Source organism: Saccostrea cucullata, unplaced genomic scaffold (assembly GCF_032062105.1).
Source record: "Saccostrea cucullata isolate Sc308-1 unplaced genomic scaffold, CSIRO_AGI_Scuc_v1 ctg5316, whole genome shotgun sequence".
NCBI classification, from domain to species: domain Eukaryota; kingdom Metazoa; phylum Mollusca; class Bivalvia; order Ostreida; family Ostreidae; genus Saccostrea; species Saccostrea cuccullata.
In genome coordinates this window covers 28,423-35,022 of record NW_026930502.1, presented here as the reverse complement: position 1 = coordinate 35,022, position 6,600 = coordinate 28,423, and the positions used below count along the sequence as shown (strand labels likewise).

The following is a 6,600-nucleotide window of genomic DNA, read 5'->3' as shown; positions in this document are numbered from 1 at the left end:
TGACGTCACAAACGTGACGTAAATTTCAGTTTTTTATGAATTTTACAGAAAAATGTACATACATTTATTTCATCGATATCTTGAGTAAAAGTCACCGAGCGCATGTGTGTTCAAGATCAATATTTTGATATAATGTGTAGAATGATAATATCAATGAAATTTGTCAATATTGTTCCTGAACAAACTTGCGCTCTATAAATTTTAAAGCTAAATTGTTGAAATTTTGTCCATTCTGTCCTCTTTCTGAAAAAGGATATAAAATCGGACTAGTTTGTGACGTCATAAAAACAAACATTGTGAAAACACTGCTATGAAACTATAATATTTTCTGTTAATCTATATTTCTCATACAATTTATTGAATTCAGCACATTTCAGGAAGTTTTCAAAAATTGACTTCAGCTAGTTAAAGCGGTATTATCTCATCGTGATATACAATAGGATTTAGATCTTTCTTGAGCATTATAAACTAAAATATATATCTAGGCGCGTTTTAGGCCTTTTCATTTGTAGATCAATAAATCAATGTGAGGTGTTGAGCAGAGATGCAAAGCAAAATCGTAATAAACCCACAAGTACTTAGTGTTAGTCCGTGTTCAGTGATGTGTGCGGAGTAAACAAATGGATACACACGGTTAAACATTAACAATAAAAATAATAGTGCTCATGTCATGATGAAAAAAAAAACATCTGAGTGGTGCCCATAATACATTAGAAGACAAACACATAATATACCAATGACTACAAAATAAGGGAAAATGTCGATAGAAAAGCTAAAAAAAATCTCGATTGTCATTCCATTTTGTTGATTATACTCGTTTATACTCACTTATAATCTATGGTCAGTTCAACACCAATTATAAAATATAATACAGACTTATTAGACTCTGTAATTTATTTCAGTCTGAATTCATGAGTTCATTTGGACATATTTATATTAGCTCTGTTATTCAGTACTAACTGTGAGATTGATTTGAATACTTAGTACCATTTTCGTGTATACTCACACGTAAAAATATGCTAAGAGAAATTTGCGCTAACGTGACGTCACAGTAACATTACAGCGACGTTAGTAAAAATAAAACGATATAGAGCAGCGAGAAATTCATGCAAGTATTGACTCAGAGTATATTTTTGGTGCTTTTACATATGTAAAGAGTAAGTACATTGTATAAGGGATGGTTTAAAGTTTATAAATTGTTTATGTGTAAATCACACAGACTTGCACGTAGGCATTTTTTTTTCATGAAGCGCTAGCGAACTTCAGAAAACATGCTTACGTGACAAGTCTGTGTGATTTTCACACGCATAACTCACATAAAACTTTTAAAAAGTTCATTAAATATCGTCGATATACGACTAGAAGTAACAATTGTTCAGATATATTTCAGAAAGGACTGCTTTTGCAGAGTAAATAGATACTGTCTATAAGTTATTTCAGGGGAATTTTCAGCATCCTTTTAAAATTATCTTTTGAGTTCTAATTAGTAAATTCAGTATGAAATTTTGCAGATGTCAAATCACTAGAAATAAAATTCAAGTTTCATTTTTACTAAAGAAACAGTCACGCATGATACAAAAATGACTAGTTTCAAAAAATCAAATAAATCAAAGAAAGATCAATTTACATTTATTTACTATACTTTTTAGATTTTTTTAAACCTTTTTCATAATTACATTTCTTATTCTATATAATATACAAAAAATATCTCCGATATTTTGTGATATGATTTCATACATTGTAATAATCTTTATCATTTGTCCACTTGATATCACGTTTCAATGCATAGAGATCCGGATACACCAGGGGCCCGTTTAAAAAGAAGAAAAACCAAAATTTGATTCTACTAATAATGAAATATATAATGATAACAAATAGCATTCAAGCTTAAATGTCCATTAAACAATACAAAATAGGAGCAGAATAAACACGGGACTCCTTAAACATTAGAGATGGGATCAGATGCCGTGGATGAGTGACAAATATCAGAGGTGGGATCAAATGCCATCGAGGAGTAAGCATCCGCTGCCAAACGGTCACACACGCCGTGTGCTCCTTATCATGAACGGGAAATTACAGGAAAATTCGTCGTCAATTAGGTATATGAATAATCAGTCAATACTAACAATCAGTATGTAAAAACATCAGTCAGCATTTAACTCAATCAAAAATTGTATTACCTAACAAGGCTATTGTATCTACTATAGAACATTCGAAATGAATTCTATTCTTTAAACGACACTTCTAATATTATTGCATCAAAAACTTGTTTGTCAACAACTTAATTCGTTTTAGAAATTGTACATACGTAATGCATGCTATTGCATATCTAATTAAGTGAGAGATATAAACTCCGTATGCAGGTAATGAATAAATTTCTAATTTCTAATGGACATGTGAATAAAATTTGTTTAATCTTTTTAAAAGGAATTCGAAAAATATTTTAATATCAGCATTTTTAATCAGATATTTTTTTTCTGAAAAATGTACAATCTACTTATTATTATGATCTTACACGTAAGTTTCTGTGAACGAAAATAAATGTCCAGGTATTTCTCATTATAAAAAAAACACGGATAGATCAAATTTTCGAATAAGATATGTTTTTAATTCCTATGCAGTCATATTTTGAACAAATTAATAAATGTATTGTTAATCAGAGTACTCGGATAGTAATTTTCAAAGATTCATTTTTCTTCACATTTTGAATTTTTTTTTAAATATTAAATTTACAAATTAAACGTTTGTTGATGAAAAAGTAAAGCTAATCTAGCCTATTTATTTGGTCAATCCAAAAACACACACTCCGGCATTTGTATGTCTTAGGGCTGACCAAACTCCTCGACTTCACATACACCTAAATGTACAGGCTGTTCATTTTCGACAATGGATATTATGACGCCATCTCCCCGGGCGCCATTTTCACACAGAAATAATATGCAATCTTTACTTTCACCAGGACCAGGATAAAATTCACATGGAGTATTGTGCCCAATTTCTGTTACGTTCACCTCGACATTATGAAATCGTTTCCCTGTAAAATTAAACATTTTATATATCTTAAAGGGTATCCTTTAGGAATTCCTAATTAAAATGATAGAAGAAGACATGAGAAACTGTTTCCCAGGTCTTCCCCATTACCTCGCGACAACAGTTTGATTGTTCCCCTTGTATTAATGAAATAAGTGTATATTCTCAGAATTTCTTTCAAAACATGTGTAAAGATCCATGAACATGACTTACCACAGCAATCTTGTCTGTTGTAAATCAACACTTTCTTAACATTGACGGAATTCTTCATAATGATCTTCAGCCATGGTCGCATCTCCAGATCAATGTGTGCTACTCGAGCCGGTGATGATTCTATAATGCAAGTTGATATACCGTCTACTGCGTTTGATGCTAAGTGGTTGATATTGTAAGCCGTGCTCATTGTGGCATTCATAGCTACTGTATAAAAGTTATAAGCCGACTGATCAAAACCTCTTAAGGTTTACTTAAGTCTGCTAAAAGAAACTCAATAATTGGAATCAGGGAATTTGAAATGGAAAGGCAATTCAATATTTACATTTACAGATATGACCTTCCTTGAAAAATTAAATTTACGGTCAGTTTTCAATGAGATGCACTTGATCACATGATAAGCGTATGGAAAACAAACTGCGTTAGACTTTTGGAGGGTCTAGACTGTGACGTCACATGACGTCATAGAAATTGATTACATGACCAAGTTCATGTCATATTCTCATGAAACCCTAAAAATGATATCTAATTTCTTTTATACTTACAAATTGTAGATATATTTTTGAAGGGAATCCTTTTATTTTTTTTTTCTGTCTTGCTTTAAATGGTATATAACTGTAATTCTATAGGAGGCACACCTTCTTTACAATTAAGTCTTTAAAGGTAAATTTGCAATAATGAAAAAAATACTTACAGTTTTCACTGCTCCTATCTTCCTAAAAATTAAAAATGTATATCATTGAATTTATATCGATTTAGAGTAAGATACATACAATGTAGAAGTCTCATGAAATTATCAAAATTGAATGCAAAATGATAACTAGATGATCCATGGTTCATGTATAGTTTTATAACCATAAACAGCTCGAATAAACTCAATTTTCAATCATAAAACTAAGTTGGAAAGAAAAATTGAAGCTAGATCCAAAGACAAAAACCTAAAAATAAAAATTAAGATTAGGTTAAAATGAAGACTAGATACAAAGAAAAAAAATCATTAAAACTAAGATTAGGTTAATATTTGGGTGGTAAATTTTACCATTTCTAAGTATTTACATCCGGGATGTTCATCAATGTTGTTTGTTCCTATTTTCTTCCACTCACAGCAAACTCGACATTGAAACAAATCCTGTCTGATTTGACAAATTTCTATCCCTATACAACGTTGGTCATGTGCACAAAATTGAGAACACTTATTTATCGTTCTTCCAAACGTTTGATCCTCTTCCGAGAAAATGGTTTAATAGTCTTTAATTGGAAGCTTCCCAAAAAACCTCAGACAAAATTCCCCATGATACCGAAGCTCCTGACACTCGACTCCCAAAAATATTAGTACAAAGTAAAAAAGCTTCATTATGTCTGCCATCTATATCTACATTGATTAAATCAGGCTTATTATGAAATCACTGCAAACTCTATACCGTAAAGATGGTGAATGGTAATATGCTATTTAACTTTTTATACACATTCTGATCATTGATCTGTAAACAAAATGGTTGTCTCGGAGGCAACAACAAATGGTTTTATCCAAGTCTGGACAACTATACCGAGTGAAAATCAAGATCTCGTTCTGGAAATTATTATATTTTGAATTGAATATAAAACAATGTGATAAAAAAAATTGATATTAATATATACTTAGAAGGCACTAATATTTGGTAAGCGGTGTTTTCAATATCCTAAATTTTAAGGTTGATTTATAAAAGTAGTTTATATATTGTAGAGATCATGGTACTTAACAGTTAGTGAATATATAATGATTAAAAGTAGTTTACAAAAACGTCCTGTTTTAGTGTAATGATCTGTAGATGAACAGTATCTATAGGGGATTTTTTTTTTAGTTTTTGGCGGCACTGAAACTTTTTTCTCCTTAAGCTTAAAATATCTTTATAAAGCATTATTCTATTCATCTGTGTATTTGGTACAGTCATTAATCTAAATTGCCATCCGCTGAAGATATTGGATTTTTACCTCCTTAGACTTCTAAAATAAGTAACATAATAATCATGTTATATTTGCTCTCATTTTCCCACTTACCTAGTTTTTTTTTTTTAAATTGAAGAGGAATTAAATCTTAAATTGAATGAAGGCCTATTATGAATACTTTAATTGATAAATAACTGGTGACCAAATCATCGATGAAGTCGCTCTGTTAAGGTTGAAATTTATAAATAAATGTAAAATGACAAATCTTGGAATGATTTGAACATATATACATAACAAAACTTTGTTGAAAATTTATGTCTTACAATTATTAAACTTGAATGTAGATTTAGTACTGCAAGAATAAGGACTTAGAATCCCGAATCCAGCTCTGCTTTTGTGTAAAGCGTTAATGCTAGATTTTTTATACTACTTTGTATGATAAATATATATATTAGGGGTGACAACTTGTAACCGATTAATCGGTCGGAACGATGGTAATCGATTACGAAATCTGTAACCGGTTAGTCGGAAAATTTTAAAATTTGTGCAAATTTCCTTAAAGTTTAATTTGCAATTTCACCGAAAAACCTATGGTCGTTTATACATGTTTGAACGTTTTCACATACGCGTATTTAGGGATCGTTCTGTTACTGATATCTCCAATATCCCTTTAAAAATATTAATTAAGTCAACGTTAAATATTATGAACTTCTTTTGAAGTTATCTGCAAATTTGTTTAAAATAAGCATTGTAAATTAAGTAATTTGTTTCAAATTTGTTTCTCTTAATTGTGTCAATGCAGAGTAACATCGTGTTATATATTGGGGGTCATTAGAAAGTTATCAATAGCTTTAATACATGGATGTTTTATGGTTTTCCTTTCGAAATTGAGTTAAATTACGTAAAGTATACGGAACAAGCATAAACAGAATATTTCTAATGCGGTTTTTCTTACATTTGTTGTTTTTATTTATATAATTATTTATTCATTGTGTGTGTATGTGTGGGGGTGGGTTTATGAATAGAATCAAATGCGGTATTATGACGTAACAATGGAGATATTGATGTACTCGTGGTATATATGTAATGTAGTTCATGAGAAAATAAACTGCATTTTATTTTGTAAAGAATCATAGGGAAATTTATTGGAAATGTAAATACTGGGGTATGACTTGAAGTCGGTACGTGATCAAATCTACTATAACGCCCTTTGATCACGTGAACGACTTCATGTCATGCCTTAATGAAACTCTAAAATTGATATCTTATTTCTTAATTGACTCCCTACACGTGACATGCTTTAAACCGATCAAACTGATATTTATTACCATTCGCATTGTTGAATATGCTTTCGAAAGAATTTATTCATTAAGACGGCTGTCCGGGAACTGGTGTTGTTTAGGTAGCCGATAGCGGTGGTCAGATGAATGC

At 30.7% G+C, this 6,600-nt stretch overlaps 1 long non-coding RNA gene across 1 annotated transcript; it reads right to left on the bottom strand.

The window, feature by feature from the left end:
- Positions 1-3,409: 3,409 nt before the first annotated feature.
- On the bottom strand, positions 3,410-4,422 carry LOC134228836 (uncharacterized). The gene is made up of 3 exons (XR_009984087.1): positions 4,283-4,422; positions 3,938-3,959; positions 3,410-3,450 (listed from the first exon to the last, which is right to left on the bottom strand). It is a non-coding gene; the product is annotated as an uncharacterized LOC134228836 (long non-coding RNA).
- Positions 4,423-6,600: the final 2,178 nt, after the last annotated feature.